This window comes from Drosophila santomea, chromosome 3R (genome assembly GCF_016746245.2).
Source record: "Drosophila santomea strain STO CAGO 1482 chromosome 3R, Prin_Dsan_1.1, whole genome shotgun sequence".
NCBI lineage: Eukaryota > Metazoa > Arthropoda > Insecta > Diptera > Drosophilidae > Drosophila > Drosophila santomea.
Window position 1 is genome coordinate 8,962,697 of NC_053019.2, and position 17,393 is coordinate 8,980,089.

Sequence of the window (17,393 nt, forward strand, 5' to 3'; positions counted from 1 at the left end):
AAGAAAAATCTAGTCTGAAACTAATAAAATGAAAACCACTGCAATTACATTAGTTAATTGAAACCACAAATGTTTTAACATTTCAATGCATTATAATCTAATAGATATGTACGTACAGATTTTAAACTATAATCTAATAGATATATCCAAATTTTAAACTCAAGATAAATGTAGCGAAAAAGGAGGCACCTCTCTTGACTTTGTAAATCATTGGCCATATATTTTTCCGGCGAACCATAAGTTGCAGTAAATTCATTCAAAGTCGCATAAATAGCACTTGACTGAAATGTCTGTGGTTTGGTTTTGGGTAAATATATTTACCCAGCAATTGTCGCTGACATTGCGGCAAAGATAAAGAAAACTACAATGGGGCGTTGAAGAAGGGGCGCGATAACAATGTTTGTCATTTGCGGCTGCACACAAAAATAACACTCGACATCGTTCCACTCTCTCCGCACAATATACAGAAATTAACTTTTGCTGTTGTGGCGTTGAGATTTTCACCCAAAGATTTCCTACGCGTTCGTTAAACTTTCTATGTGGCACCCAGTGAAGAGGCTCTCCAATTATGGAATTGTCCCGGAAAAAGGTAAACATGACAAACATTTGTGGGTGATAAAAAGCGAGCGATAGAAATAGAAAAACCATTGGGGTCTATAATTGATTTGTCGCCTATATCGCTCGACTAGATATCGCCCGACAATGGCAATCAATTGCCATTATGTTGGTCCGACCCGAGGCTAATTGAAAGTTGTTGGCCACGATAAGGAGATGCCCTCCAAAAATATAATCAATCGATCTTTAAAAGAGTCGAGTGGAAGTGGAATGGCACCCCAACTGCGAGTCCATCATAAATAATTCAACATTTACAAGATATTTTTTGTAGCGCACAGTTTTCAAAAGGGAAAAAGCAAGAAAATCCCAAATAAATGCGCGAGATGTGGCACAAGAATCGGGGTAATCCTTCAGCAGCCACCGCAAAATAGAGTTCGATATATCACCAAAGACCGGCCGGACCACCCTCGCTGAATACTTTAATTCCACGCAGATATACATATATGTATATGCGGATGGATATATATTAAATTTCGATTTTGCAGCCCAACAACAAAAGCACTCTGAGAGCGTGAGCACGTGCGCTAACCTTTGACATATGAGCATGGCGAAACCATCAAACATATTTTATGTATTAAGGATATGCGAGACGACGACCCTTCGCCATCTCGCTTACTCCCTGCTCGCTTACTGCCCTCTCTCTTTTCCGCACAGACAAGCAATAAACCCGAGCCATACATATATGGGTGGGAATATATAAAAAACACGTTAACCAAAATAAGTTCGCCAGGGCAAAAAGGGGCAAAAGGGAAGGCAGTTGGAAAAAAGGGAGACTGCGAGAAAGAAATCACGTTACAGGACTGCAAGGACACACAGGACAGCCTCTCTGGGGAAATCAAAACAGATCAAAATGTCATCTTTAAGAGCTTAAATTTGTATGAAATTGTGGCTCGTAAACCCCATCAACCGACGAGCGTGAACAAAGGTATTTTCGTCATTCCCATTTCATCTATGCCTAGTGGCCTTTTTACGGCTTACATTACCAAAGTGTTTACCTGATTTGGTTGACTGCTGTCTATTAAATGATTTAAATAAATATCAATTGTTAACTTTCAAATAATCTTGTCCAATGAGCATTCATTTAAATGTGTATAGCTTGGAGAAATTAGAGAAATAATGTTAGTAGCATAAAAGCATAAAGTTTTTATCGAAGATACTCGTTTAGTGCGAAACCTGGAACCAATTAGAGAAAATCCTATGCCTTCAACGCCTTGAAAAATAAAGATATTTGGTTTCAAACCGCTTTGGCAGATTGCAAATAAACGAAAAGAAATGAAACGATTTTACCAGCCATAAAGAGACAGTTCAATGCTTCAATTCAATTCCATATAGCTAAGAAAAAGCAAAGTCGACTTCATTGGCCACACACAAAAAAAAGAGAAGAGTGGGAAAAAGTGGGGTAAAAAGCCGGTTGGAAAGAAGAGATTCAAAGGCCACCAAAGACTCAATAAACACATCGTAAATGGATGTGAATGCAGCGAGAAGAGGACTCACTGAACAAACGAATCTGAATTGAATGAGTGAAATTTTATACGTCTCCGACAGTCATATTCCCCCGTCTCTGTCTCTGTCTCTTTCTCACTCTCCCCATCCTTGTCTCTTACTAATAAAGAACCCTCGTTTAAGTCCATATAGACATCAAATGCATCACGCCCGTTCACTTTACAATAATAAGCCAAAAGCAAATGCTGTGATTTCGGAAAAACCAAGAGATCCCTCGCTCGATTTGCTCCCCATAAAAAAAGAACCCCTTACTTGACCGTCCACTTCTGCTTCTGGACCGGACGTACATCATCATCCACATCCATGTGGAGAGGGTGACAAAACCTAATAAAATTTAATTAAACTCAATCAAAATCCATTTAAGGCGGCACAAAACAGAACGACATGAACGCGACCCAGCCACTGAATGAAAGAGGGAGATATGAGGTGACCACTGGAAAAAAAAAGTGGAAGAGGAACCCGAGGACTGTCCACTTATCGCGGCATTATAGTTTGCCTACGGCCACACTAATTGAATTCTTTTTTGCATTGCTGCAGCATAAACGGAAATGATGTCAGCACTCGCACTCGCACTCGCACTCGTGCATTTGCATAAAGGAAAGATCCATCATAGCAACAAGAGCGGGTTAATTGAAATATTATTGAACACAACTATACAACTGCGCCTGGAGACACCGTCAATGGAAATATCACCGAACACAACTGTACCTGGGCTAAGCGGACAAAAGCTGATTAGCTCGGATTACAGTGCAAGACATTCAATTAAAATTGACAATTGCTGAGTGGAAATCAATGCATAGCCTAACGATGCAGCTTTGTAGCATAAAGCGTCCACATCCCCTTTTCAATCCCCCTATAATATTGCCCGTTTAAGCGTTGAGTGGGTGACAAGCGACAACAATGTCAACCAATTTGAATTCACAACGTTGCCTCTGGTTGGTTGGGTTAATTCAATTTATTAACTGAGCCCCACAAAACGATGAATATGAGATGTGAGCTTGTTAGGCTGCGTTGAAGACAAGTGGGGTCAAAAGGTCAATTTATGCGGCAAGCACACATACATAAATAACGGCGAGTATTGGCCAAATTAGATTGTCGTATTTTTCAGCCAATCCATTTGGAGGAAATAAAAACAACCATTCCATTTCGACAAATTCCATTCTGCGTGTCATTAAAACGAACAAAATTCTCTAGACTCCTCCATCTCCTCTATATATAGACACATTTTCCGTATATATTTCACGTAATTTTGAACAATGTGTAAATTGCCTGCCATACTAGCCAAAAGAAAAATATTTTTCAACCATCCACATCTAAACAGGAGAAAAAAAAAACGGCAGAACGCAAAAAAAAATCCAAATTTTTCTCTCTATAGCAAATATCAGGAAAACTAAATACACATACACATACATGAATGTATTCACATGTTTGGGTAACAGTAGAGTGGAAAAAAAATTGTGAAAATATTCTTCCAAATTAAAAATAAATTTTTACCTCAGCGCAGCGAACGAACATCGGGCTGTCCGGCGTGCAGGTGTGTGCGGTGATGAGATATTTTTAGCAGACACTGTTGACTGCGCACCACTCGCCCGATTTCGCTGTATCTATATAGTCTGCTTAGTGAGTAATTAAACTAGCTGGGTGGAAAATGAGGCGGCGGTGGGCGGTGGTCGGCAGGCGGTAGGGATCGAGAGTGGCGGAAAATCAGAGCGACTGACCGACTGTCATATCACTTAAGTAGACATTAATTATGTGCCTGAAAACGGAAAACCTCGGGGGAAATCAGCTCAAAAATTAAATATTGAACACAAAGAAACTAGAAAAACTAGAAAGGTGACCCAGAGTTTTTGCATATTAAGATACCTGGTGTGTATTTTTCCGATTCTTTTTAACCATGAAGGACATGATTATCAATTACCCAGAACACCTTGACACCAATTGAAATCTTAACCATTAAGTATATATTTCCGAGTATCGAACTGGCTGTTAATACAAAATACCCCAAAAGCATGGGTACAAAATAAGCCCTGAAATATACACCATGTGCGCGAGTGTTGCACGTATGTTAATAATGATAATTTTTAAAATGTTTATAGGCCGAACATTATTGGTGTAATGTGGTATGGCAAATACAGTTCAAGGTGGTTTTCGCCGTCTTGAGTTCATTGTTTTGGTTATTAAATTGTGTTTTCATGAAACTACACATGCAATCAGGCATTGTATGAAAATTCATGAAAGTTTAATACGAAAGCTCTCGATCCAGATGCCTTTTTGGTTTTAATTTAGCACAGGTAAAACACCCATTAAATTTCAATTTAAAAAGTTGTTTTCAATAAGAAGCGAACTAAGAAAATCCAAATTAAATAAAGGTTTCATTTGAAAAGTAATAAAAATATCTTCAGCACAGGAAATATGATAATAAAATGTGGTTTACTTTCGCACAAGTGATTCGCCCAAGAATCTGTTGAGCATTAAAGTTCTAAATCAGGTTGAAAGCCACGGAAATGTAATTTTTGTAAGTAGGTTCCCCAAAATGCATTTGATAGTGTAATAAAAGCCGAGAATAAAAAACCATTACACATGTGCTCACAACATCCGAGCAGGGTGCTAAAAGTAGAATGGAGCTGGTGTTCGTTCTCGATACTCCGGTGATGGATAAAACTTACCTGCAAAGAAAAGAAAGGAAATAAAAAATTAGATATTAAAAATTTATTTCGGATGCAACAAGAGCCAACGCGAAGAGCGAGTGAGGGGCATTTCAAAATATTCGTAAGTTCAAAAATGTAATAAAAATAAGAAATTTATGAAGAATTTAGTAAGTGAGGAGAGTTCGGCGGCTGAGAGTTGGCGGGGAGTGAGTGTGCCTCAAAAGAATTTATGGCTGTAAAAATGTTTATTGCTTCTGTATTCTCTCTTTTTTCCCTGCTGCCAGTTTTTTTCATGTTGCGTGGGTCGTGGGGTGGCGAAGGGGATGTATCCGTATCTAAATTGTTGCACTGCCTGCTGGCTGCCGCTGGCTGCCACTTGACAGGTAGTCTCCAAGGAGGGAAGCAGAGAACGGAGAAAGGAAGCCTGTCACTTTGAATAATGTTGGGGACCACATAAATTGGGCACCCCGCATGTGAAATGTCCATGTCCAATGTTTGTTCTTGCCCCGTCTAATGAGCCAGCGAAAACCATCCAATGCAAGGCGCAAATTTCAACACTTTTTACGCCCCTCCACATCCCACATCAATCGTAAAAATTTTTAAATTAAATGAATGAACATTTTCCCCCGATGAAAGAGAGCATTTGATGAAAGTGTCAGAATTAACGCGGCCACGTCACATGCATAAAACATCATAACCCAGCCGAGTGGATTTTGTGCTGAGGGGGTTTGTTTTTAACTGATGCCACACAATCAGCCCTTGGAAGCGGCTTAATCCTTCGAGCGGAGCTGCTTTCTTTTTTGTTTGTACTACGGCAGTAGCCAGAAGGAGAACAAATTCCATGGATGCCAGGCAAATAAAAGACGAATTTCAAATGTTCTTCTATACCATGATATTGTATTTAATATAATTATTTGGGAATTTCTTTATTTGTGAAAAGGAATTTGTATTTTGACACCTTAAATATTATATTTCAAACGCTCAACATGAAAGGAACCACAATTTTATTATTATTTGCATGCAAACAAGATATTGTTGATTTGAAAAATCAAATGTGATTTAAATGTTAATGGAAACCGAAATCGAAAGCCGCACACCTTTTCCAAAACGGAGCATTCCCCATGAATAGAAAGAGCAAGCAGCTTTTTGTTCCCCATCTCGTGGACATATATATTTTTTAATCAAAATTCTCTTAAATAATTAAAATGCAAATTGTGCGAGCATAAAATAACAAAAACAACAGCTCCGATGGCAGCAACAAATAAACACAAACACCGAGAGAGCTGGTGACAGGACACACGCAAGGACAAAGAAACCGAAGGGACAAACGACAGGACAACAAGCAAAACAACAACTGGCGTAAAAAATCCACCCACGACAGGGGAATGATATGATGACAATCCTCCTGCTGTGGCTGCCGCTCCATCTGATGATGATGATGATGATGATGCCGCTGCTCGTGCCTGTGGAGGACTTATCGGGGTTGGGTAACCAAGGGGGTTTCATGGAAGGATGACGACGACTTTGACAGTTCTTTGTGGTATTTTCAACGCTGACTGACAAGATGAGAATGTCGGGTAGTCGGTGGTAGCCGTTAAAGTGTTAACGATGATAAAGTTGGGTGAAAACGGTTGTGCACAACCACACGCCAGCTCACGCCCCACTATTAGTATTACTATAACTATTACTATCGCTGTCAAACTAATAACTCTATATTCTGTGAGTTAGTTATATAAATTGAAATATATTTCTACACGATTTTATAATAATATTAAAGTTAGTCTTTTTCTTTTAATCATTCCTGTTAATAGTTTTAAAGTTTGTGACGTTTTACTACAACGTTACTAATTTCTCAATACTTGAAGACTTTCTAAACTTGAAAGGGCACTCATTGTCCTTATTATTTCGTCCCCTGCTGTAGAGGTTTTCCTCTTTCTCTCTGCACCGAGCTCACGCACACGCACACGTGTTAAATTCATGGCACAAGGCTCGCATACTAAAAAAGGGTTGCCCCAAAATGGACGTTGTGGTGGGTGGGGGGCAGGGTCTCCCAAGTGCACGTGTGTGTGTGTGTGTGCCTGTTCATTAAGCTGCTTATTATGTTTGCACTTAAAAATTCATATGTGACTATGGCAACCCAGCAAACAAATTGGTTGTGTCCCTTAAAGCCCATACACTTCCCCACCGACACCCTCTATATTGGCATACTTAAGGACGACTACCATGCTTCATTAAACTGAGCCGAGGATTTGGAATTTTCAGCTGAGACCGGCTGTGAAAAGTTGCCACATTCGTAGTCCCTGAAATTCTCTTTTTATTTTCACAGGCGCGTGTGTCTGTGCGCTTTGCATATTAATTTATTGGCAGTGCCCGGGAAAATTAACAACTTGTAAAACACAAAATGTAATTAAGTATACGCCGTGTGGCACAATACCAAAAATATTCATTTTCCTCGCCTGCCTTTTTTTTAGCTTTATTTTATAAATATCTAATTAGCAGTTTGAACGGGGTCAAGTTGGGTAATACTTGATGAGCAGCTGGGGCAGGTGAACGGTGTTCTTTCTGATGAAATGCCATTGCGGTGAACATAAATTACTAAAAAATACATGAATTCGCCTTGCAAAAGACCCAAAAAAAAACACGATGCAGTAACTGTCAAGTTGCTTAAATAAAACCGCAAATGCGGGTTTTGGGGCAAAACGCGATAAAGCAAATCAGGGAAATGGGCAAGCAAATTTGGTAATATAAACATTCTATAAAATATTAACACTTTTCCATCAACATTTACAGGATTCCCTTTTAAGTAAACTACCATACGAATTATTAAAGCCTTAACGGAACAAATTGGTAAATGAAAATGGCTGAAAATGGCGAGAGAAATGTAAAGAGGAAAACTGTGTGGCAAATGATGAAGAGGACTAGAAATTCATAGTCTGGGAAATAGGATAGGAAAGCAAAAAGCGTGCAACGACTTGTGTAAAAGCGAGAGAAAAGCGAGGGTTAAGGCGGCCAAAGTTCATTTAAGCGAAAATGTAATTTTATGCTTTTTAATTGAGCGAATATGCGTGGCGTCATATGGCGTCGCAAAACGGGGAAAAGGACGCAGGATAAAGGAGGAATGTGGACCTGTTGGGTCTGCTCCTTGATGAGTTTGCGCCGCACTCAAGCGAAATAATCAACGCAACGGAGTGCGATTAGAATAGAGAGATACCGAGTAGGTCTAGGTCCTTGTTTGTTTTTGGCTGAATGCAGGTGTTATCCTCTCGAACAACACACGTTCGCAGCACAAGTACCAACTTTAATGTATTTAAGCAACTAAAAAGGATGGGGGATGCTGGCCGGTTGAAAAGCAATAAAAATGCACCATTATTAATCATCATCAATCAATGTCATCCATCAAAACGCGTGGCTACCCCACCTTCACCTACATCATCTTGCTTTGTTCGCTTTTCTCCGCTTTTTTCTCCACCCACTGCCTGTTCTTTATCCTGTCCATTAACATCATCACCGCCTTTTTAGCTAAAACACCAGACACACGTCCAGACATGGCTGATGAAAATGCAAAATCAGGGAAGGAGACTTTGATCTCAGGTTAAGGTACTTAAATCAAAGACTGAAGCAGTGAATGCTTTCAGATTGATTTTATTTTTTTATTGAGTAAAAAGCTTGTTTAAGGCCACAAGTAATAACTATAATTAGCGGAACCATTCGCAACTTTCCAGCAAAACTACGTGTTGCCAAATCAAACCCTTTCCCAGCCAGACTTTGGAAAGGTTGTACTGACCCATATCTATCTGACACTTGGAAGGCGTTCAGGGAAAGGTTTCTTTCCGTTCCGATCCGCTCCCTTTGAAAGTCGGAGACGACTAACTTACTTTTTCGCTTCTTCCTTCCCTTGTCTGAAACTGAGGTTCAGTGAACTTTTCGCCAAAGTCAATGACCAAAAGAAAGGCACACCAACTAAACATGTAAAACCAGCTGTATCTGCTGCGAAGAAAGGGGGCCTGTGGAAGTTGGCCAGCAGAATGAGAATAATAATGATAATGATATCATATGGCTAAAGCGCCGACCGCAATGAAATAAAAGAACTGAACTTGAGTCCACTTGCGGTTAAGTAGCGCATATTTCATATATCTCGTTTTGGTTCGGCATTGTCTGCATTCGTTGCACGTGTTACGTTGTATTGCTGTTGCAACATTATATCACACCCATTGCTGGTCCTAATTTTTCCCTTTGTTTTGGCTCATTTAAATTTATTAAGCATACTGTTTTTCGGGGTCCCCCCATTTCTTTCCATTTCTTTCACACTTGCCGTGAATTTAATTAACAAACTCGAGGGTGACCCCTGCCTTTCTTTTCCCCCAAAGTGAACTTCTTGACTCCCCGAAAAGTCTGCTCATAAACTTTGCGGCACTTCGCCGGCACTTCTTCTATAGCTTTTTCCTCTTCGCCCGGTATTTTCGTGAGTAGCTTGAATAGCAATTGACATACAAAATACTTTTGAGTGTCATGCCATGGAGCTACCTTTTCAGGTAACCTACCTACCTATATAGCCCCCTACTCTTTTCTTTTCTTTTTTGGCCTTTTCTTATTGCACCATTGTTTCGTAGACGTTACTGCATTTCTTTTTGGGTTGTGTTGAACGGTTGGTTGGCTGGTGAGGAATAAAGTTTATTAAACTTTAAGCCGACAGCCCTTGGGGAAATGCTGAAAACTTTCAGGAAGTGAGATATCTAAAAGGAATCTAGAAACGAAACACCGAAAACCAAATAAATTATGGAAATGCCTTGCATAGAGTAAGTTTGCAACTAAAATCAATTCGTAAAAGCATACATTAATTTGTACAACCTTTGAAATGCAGTTTGAATTCAAATTTATAAAACTATGTGGAACTGCACCACAAAACTACAAAATTAGTCGAATATTTTGAGTTTCTTCAATAACAATAATTTAAAAGTCGAAGGCTAGATCGTAACAGAAATATATGATAATTGCCTTCTAAATTTGGCCTAATCAATGGAATTCATTTGCTTAGTGAAGAAATATTTAAATCAATTTCAGCGGTCAAGTTCAGAAGAAGTCGATTTGGAAGAAGCATGACTAGATCGAATTTGAGACGTAACAATCGATGAACTGGATGAACATACAAGATAGGCACATAAATTGATTTATAATAAAATCTTCAGTACCTTACACTTTAATTGAACTTTCTAAACTGCAAATTTAAGGCCTAGAGGTTTCGTACTTTCCAATTACTATCTTTAAGGTTCAACCAACTCTGGGCACCCAATTTCCTTTCCTTCTTAAGACCTCATTAGATTCAGAGCATCTGTTTCCCAACAAACAAACTTGAGGAGCTTTCATTCAATGCCAATTGTTGGGGAAAAGTAACAAAGGAAAACCTGACGCACATGCCAAAATTCGACACACAACAATGGACCGCCGTCTTAACCCACTTTTTCCATAGCCACAATGTCTAAGCTTCACATGCAGGCGACAAATGACAAGGGCCAGAAAACTATGACTAAGTATTTCTTTCGGATCATCATCATGATGATGAGCATTATCAACGGCATCATATCATGCTCGACTCTCACGACCAAAGTGTCATATCAGACAGACAGACAACCAGAATTATGTTGTTTTCTACGCCCGCATTGTGACCGCCTTCTTTTTGTTGTTTTCTTGTTTTTGGTTGGCATCAAAGTTTACCTGGTGAAAATTCCAAATGGAAAATACATACGAAAATATATACGCGCATTTTTGGCAAGCTAAAAATGAGCCAGCGCAATATTTATTTTCGTTTCCAAATTTTAGTTTTTGTAGCTTTGTTTTGCTGTCTCATTTCGATTTTTTACACATTACTTGATGACAGATAGTGTTGATATATATACATATATATTTTTAGGAGGTGTGTGTTGGCTAGAAAGTTCTGTGGAAAGGGCTTTGCTTGGATGTCAAAGTGGCTTTAAATGTATCTGCTGTTCGTGGCACAAGAATGAGTAATGAGACTAAAGATTGATCTCTGGTTCTTAGCATAAATTAATTGAGGAAACTCAAAATGCAGGGTGTTAAGAGGTATTAAGACCAATAATATCTAATTTAAATGCGCAAAAGACCCACCGAGTAAAGCAATTTTATATTTGAAACCGTTTGGTCAAGTTTCATTAGCTTCTGTTGGAATTCGGTTTCGGAACCATTTCGTTCATTTTCTGGGATAATCCAGGCCGACATTGTCAACTTAAATGCAACCTGAGGTCAGTGTAAAGTGAGAGCTGACAGGGGGAAACGGGTTTTTCGGGGTGCTTGAATGCAGTAGACGTTGCGTTGCCTTTGCCCTTTGACTGACAGTTTCAATTTGCACTAACTTTGAGTCAAGAAATTGGTAGCAGCGAGGAGTGAGGGGTATGGTATGGTCCGTTCCATGAAGGTGACGCCTTTCATTGGGTATTAAGGTCAAAAAGCGTTAAACCAAAACAACAACAGAAGCGAGAAGAACAGCACAGGTAAACTGAAAGCGGAGAAGAAGCTGGACACAAAAAGGCCAACAGATTTGCAGCAACAACCGCAAAAAGCACAAAGCCATGAACAAGAACCAAACAAAAAACAAAAACAAAAAAACCAAATGCTGAAGAGAGGGCATTGCAGTGGAAATAGGAGCTACAGGAGCCATAGAATCAGGTCAGGCCAACTAAGAACGAAATGTGCACCGCCTTACAGGCCAAGCGAAAATAATTGGCCAAAAAATGAAGGAAGAGCGGCAAGGGAAATGGCAAACGAAAAACAAACAAGATTTTGGCTTATGCACTTTTGGCTTGAATGGAACGAAATCCGAGATAGAGAGTCGCATAAAGAATCTGCCAAAGAGCAAAGCCAAAGGCCAAAGACAAAGTGAAAAGCCAAAGAACGACGGCGATTCTTCGCTGTCTTTGGTTCACCGTTATGTTGACCGCGTTACTTAACGGTACCAGCAAACACCCCGCATGCGCAGAAAAAGGGGAGGGGGTGGCTTTACGAGGTGGCAGTTCTGAAGAACCGGTTTCATTCCGTTTGACGGTCGGTCGCTTCTTCAGCATTGACACCCATTTGAAGGCAATGCGCCAGAAGAGTCGTTCGCTCACTCAACCGGTTCTTCCGACAGATACCCCCCCCACCCTACCCCCCACCCATATCTTCGGCTTCTTTCTTCGTGTCGCGAATTCTTAATTCTTAATTCTTAATCCCTGCTCTTTGACTGTGGCCCCATGTTCTTCAAGCTTTCCAAATGAACGCTGAAGATCGCCAGATAAACGTTAATTAGTGTGGGTCTTCTAAAGATTTGAAGGCGAAATTAGTCAATCTAGAGCAACTGCAGATGGCTATCTGCTACTTCACATGGGTGTATCCAAAAGATTTATTAATTTGCATCGGAGAAATAGCAGTAGAAAGTACTAAGTCGTATATCAAGGTGTTTCCATTCAAAACATCACGAATATAGTGCTTTTTGTCTTAGAATGCTCACCACTTTTCTTGCATTTGTATTTGAATGGTTGTCGCTCTTTTGCATTTAAACCAATTCAACTAATTGTGAAACCGTCATTAGACGCGCTTATCGTTTATAATGACGGCTCAAAAGTTTTTAAGTGAATGATAATTTACATTTTTTAGCAAATTGCATTGGAGCACATTCTAAGCGCATTTACATAATCGCGTTGTCGGTCAACCGGAAATTGGCCAACGCAGCAACACAATAAACATTTCAGATCGCTCGACCAACTTGGTTGCTTCCGTTTGATTACCGTTGCTTATTAACGCTCTTCTCCTTTTTTGGCTTTTTGTCTTTGTTTTGGCCAACAACACACTTCAATCGAACCTACAGTCCGTATCGTTTTGTATTTCGTGGCGTTTGGCAAGAAATACAAACCAATGTATAGCAATAAATCCAATGGAATCGATCGCCACCAATTAACAGAAGAAACCGAATCAAAACGAAAAAGCCAGAGAAATAAAAAAATTGATTCTAATTAAGAAATAGAAATATTGTGCAATATGTGAAGCAAGGTTTTCGCAAAGTTTGAGTGAGTTGATGTTTTGATATTTAGAAACCACTATTGTGTCTCTGAAAATGTAACTCCACAAATAACGTTTAGCAATTTCCTACACAATTTTTGAAGTCATCGACTTTCTTAATTGCAATTGGTTGTAATAGAAATTACTGTTGCAAATTAAAGCAATGGAGTAAATGTAAAACCGTTTGCTTTGTTAACTCTTAGCAATTATTTGATTTTTATTAATAACTTGCGTATACAAGCGAACAACGCAGCAGCTGATCAGCACATTTTATAAAAATTCCCATAGATGGCACGTTATTTATTTAAATTTGTGAAGTTTTGGTTTGTTTACGATCTTGACATTTTCCATTCAGGTATAACGTGCTATAGATTTCGATTTCGTTTATTTTCGTCAAGCATTGCTTGAAATTATGACTGGACTTTGGGAACCGACCTGGCTAGACTAGTCTAGTTAATTAGGAAGTTAAATTGGCAGACGGAATTGCGTATTTGTGTCTATTTTACGACGCTTTGACTGACTGTAAAACAAAAGTTATATAACTTTAATGGCTTCTTGATTATATTCGCTTGAGTAACGATATGTGTTTGAAAGCACATGGTGAAAGCAAAAATCTGGCTTAACTTTTTTAATTGAGTTCGTACTTTATGGTTGCATCACATTTAATTTGTGCATCTGGCTTGATATGTCCATAGATATTTTGGCCTGGCCATGCTACAAATTCTTTCACAAGTAATCAAATCACAAGCTGTCTGACTTGTTTTCAAAGTCAAGAAGATAAATTGCCAACTTGTTTTATTAATATTATATTCGTCTTTGTTTTGGCTTCTTTCGGACGACAACAATCCTTCAAAAAGCCGGTATAAATTTTATCAGCGTGTGTGCTAAACTCCTATATTTGGATGTGCCTACACATTTGTTTTTTATGCAAATTATGCATAGGCTTTAAGCCCTACTTCCACGTGCTGATCGATTTTTTCCAACGTCATATCTACGTCAGTTTTTTCAATGCAAATGAAGCGACCGAAATTCAATATAAAATAAAGTGATTTGGTTAAAGTTTAAATTTAGTTGCGCTGCCAACTGACCAGGCTGAGTAAGTCAAATTTTTCTAATCAAATAAATTTAACATTTTAATACGTTTATACGCAGTGTTTCGAAAATATGTAGGTGTGCTGTAAAAATAAACAAAAATATATAACAAATTCAAGATACATATTATGGGGTGGAAGTGTTGATACGGTGTATGTTTTTGGGTCATTAAAAAAAGTGCTTCATTATACACAGCACACAGACATATTTCTATAATAATTTCAGTCAATATATACCCCTCATCCAGGGTAGTATTTATCCTATAGAACCGATGACGGGGCGTTGTTTTAGATGTCGCTTTTTCAAAAACTGATGACTAACCTAATGCCACCTCAGAAATTCCTCCATATATCGTGGATAAATTAATTGCATATATCTAAAAACACAAATTTTGCAGTGTCCTTGAAAAATTGTATTTATCTTTCAGCAAACCAAATTTATGGCTCTCTGCGATGCAGAATCCGTAAGATATGTTTTAATTCACCTAGTTTGAGGATTCTGGTATCTGTTCGCTGTTTATGGCCTGCCATTAATTGCCTAAACAAAATTCCATTTTGGCATTTGGCTGCCTCACTTTAGGTTCAGTGAATACAATTTAATTGCTAATATTCACCCCACCCACTTTTGCAATGACGCACTTGGCCGGAAGATTTTGTTTAGCGCACGATTATATAACACAATCAGCAATTGTTAATAAATAAGCCAATTTAAGTGGTTAATATTTTAGCCGCCGTTTACAGAAGTTAATATTCTAATACAATTTCACGTGACTCTTTTATTTTGATCTGTCCTTTAGCTTGGTTCAACAGCGACTGACTGCCGTGCTCTCTGCAGAGTGGCGAGTCGATTCGTCGATAAGTTTCTCGATAATATTGGTATGTTAAGGATGGGTGTATGAGTGTATAAGCTTATGACTAGATTGGCTATGTATAATTAGGTATGTATGACTAAGAGTAACGGAAGAGGGTAGAAGGAGCAGCCTACTACAACTCGGCCGTCCTGACAACTAGATCTCCCGATCGTAGGATTTTATAACAATTAACGTTTCTTAAAGCTAAGGGTCCTGTTTCTTATTTTATTCTTCTCAGTGGAGATACTTTTGAACGGTCTTAAACATTTTTTTGGTTTTCTTTTCTTCTTGTTTGTTTTCTTTGTTTTACAATTGCTTCTTAAATTATACATTCGATTTCGTACAGAGTTTCTTAAATTATACTTTCTATTTTGTACAGAGTTTCTCAAATTATACTTTCTATTTTGTAGACTCTTAATTTTTCTTTGCCAGTGTTTTATATTCTGTATGCTCCATACACCCCGGTAAGGATTGCGAGAAATTTGAAATCCATCAACATCTTCCAGAAGGAAGCGATCATTTTTGAGAACTTTGCTTATGACATAGGGTCCTTTATGCTTTGGAATTAACTTCTTAGCTATGCCTGTTGTTGAGTCAAAATTTTTAACCATGACGTAGTCGCCTTTTGTGAACACTCCTGATCGTTTTCGTTTTTTGTCAACATATTCTTTATTGTATGCTTGTGCTATTTTCTGACTTGCCTCGCCTTTATTTCTAATACTTTCTAAATCTCTTTCTTCAATCGTTTCTCCAATTTCCTCAATTTTTTCTTTTAACTCATCCATAATTTGTCCTTTTTGTTGTAACCCAAATAACATTATGCTAGGATACTGTTTAATGCTGCGGTGTTGTGTATTGTTCAGGGTATATTCGACCTTTTCTAAGACTAAGTCCCAGTGTAGACCTTGATCAGGTTCAATTAACTTGCTAATCATTGGACCAAGACTTCGGTTTATACGTTCAACTTGACCGTTGGCCTGTGGTGATCCTGTTGCAATTTTTATGTGTTTAACATTGCATTCTTTCAAAAATGAGTCAAAATCGCCAGACGTGAAACATGCTCCTCTATCTGATATGATACACTTAGGCCTACTGTATGCTCTGAAGTAGTCGTTTAACGATTGTATGACTTCTTTTGTGTTCGTAGTTTTTGTTGCGTATAGTCTGACAAACTTTGTGAATGCATCTACTATCACTAGAATATGTTTCTTCGGTCTAGCCAAGTCTACTGGACCATAATGGTCAATATGGATTATTTCAAAAGGTTTGTTTCCCTTAGGTATGTTGTGTAGAAATCCTTCTGTTTTTCCTGTTTTGGGACTGAATGAAATACATTTTAAACAGTTGCTGATATGTGTGCTACACTTCTGTTTTAAATTTGGAAACCAATAGTTCTTCATTATAGCTTCTATCATTTTGTCTCTTCCTACGTGTCCAAGTTCGTTGTGATATTTGTATAACACTTGTTCTTCCATTTCTATCGGAACGTAGAACAGCAATCTATTTTCATTTGTCTTTTTGTAAACTATACCATTTCTCATCTCATACAATTTATTTTCTGTGTTTTCTAACAATTGCCTGATTTCTTTTAATTTTGTATCTTTCCCTTGACATATAACTAGATTATCTTCGAAACTGTTTGTTTGTATTACCATAATATTTGTACACCTACTCAGTGCGTCAACATGTTGCATGCGGCTACCTGCCCTATGCACAATTTCAAAATCATAACCTTGGAATTCTAAAGCCCACCTGGCTATCCTAGGGTTTAGCTCTTTTTTGCTTAGGGTCAAAATTAATGAGTTGCAGTCGGTGACTATTTTAAATGTCCTCCAATGAAGATAAACTCTAAATCTACGTAACGAATAAACAATGGCTAAAGTTTCTAACTCGAAACTGTGGTATTTTGATTCAATATCTGTTGTCCGTTTTGAAAAGAATGAAACTGGGTGCCATTTCTGGTCCTCCTTCTTTTGCATAAGTACAGCACCGAATCCAGAAGAACTTGCATCACAATGCAATTCTGTTTCGTGTTTGTGGTTGTATATAGCTAAGACCGGTGATTGTATTAATTTATCTTTTAACATATTAAAACAAGACATTTCTTCACTACCAAATTTGAACGGTTTATCTTTTTTTAGAATGTCATGCAATGGTTTAGCTAGTCTAGAAAAATCTTTTATGAACCGTCGAAAATATGAGCATAATCCCAAAAAACTTTGTACTGTATGAACATTGTTAGGTATTGGGAAATTTTTTATTGCCTCGATTCCTTTGTCATTGGGCATTATGCCGTCTTTATTTATTATGAACCCAAGATATTTTATACTCGATTGCATAAACTCACATTTGTCTATTCTTAATTCAAGTTTATTTTCAACTAATCTTTTAAAAATTTCTTTCAACGTTTCTAAGTGTTCGTTTATATTTTCGGTTGCCAATAGAATGTCGTCCATATATATTACTACTTTGTTTTCTCTAATCATATCAGCAAAAATTTTGTTAACAAATCTTTGGAACACAGACGGGGCGTTTTTGAGGCCAAATGGCATTCGCAGCCACTCGTATTGGCCTAATGGTGTAACGAAAGAGGTGTATTTTATTGATTCTTTTTTAACATGCACGTGGAAAAAACC

General features: G+C 38.2%; 1 protein-coding gene across 9 annotated transcripts in view; it reads right to left on the reverse strand.

Annotated features, from left to right (window-relative positions):
- Positions 1-17,393, reverse strand: part of LOC120453627 (maternal protein pumilio) — a 181,427-nt gene that overhangs the window by 61,585 nt on the left and 102,449 nt on the right. The gene's annotated exons all lie outside the window — the stretch shown is intronic.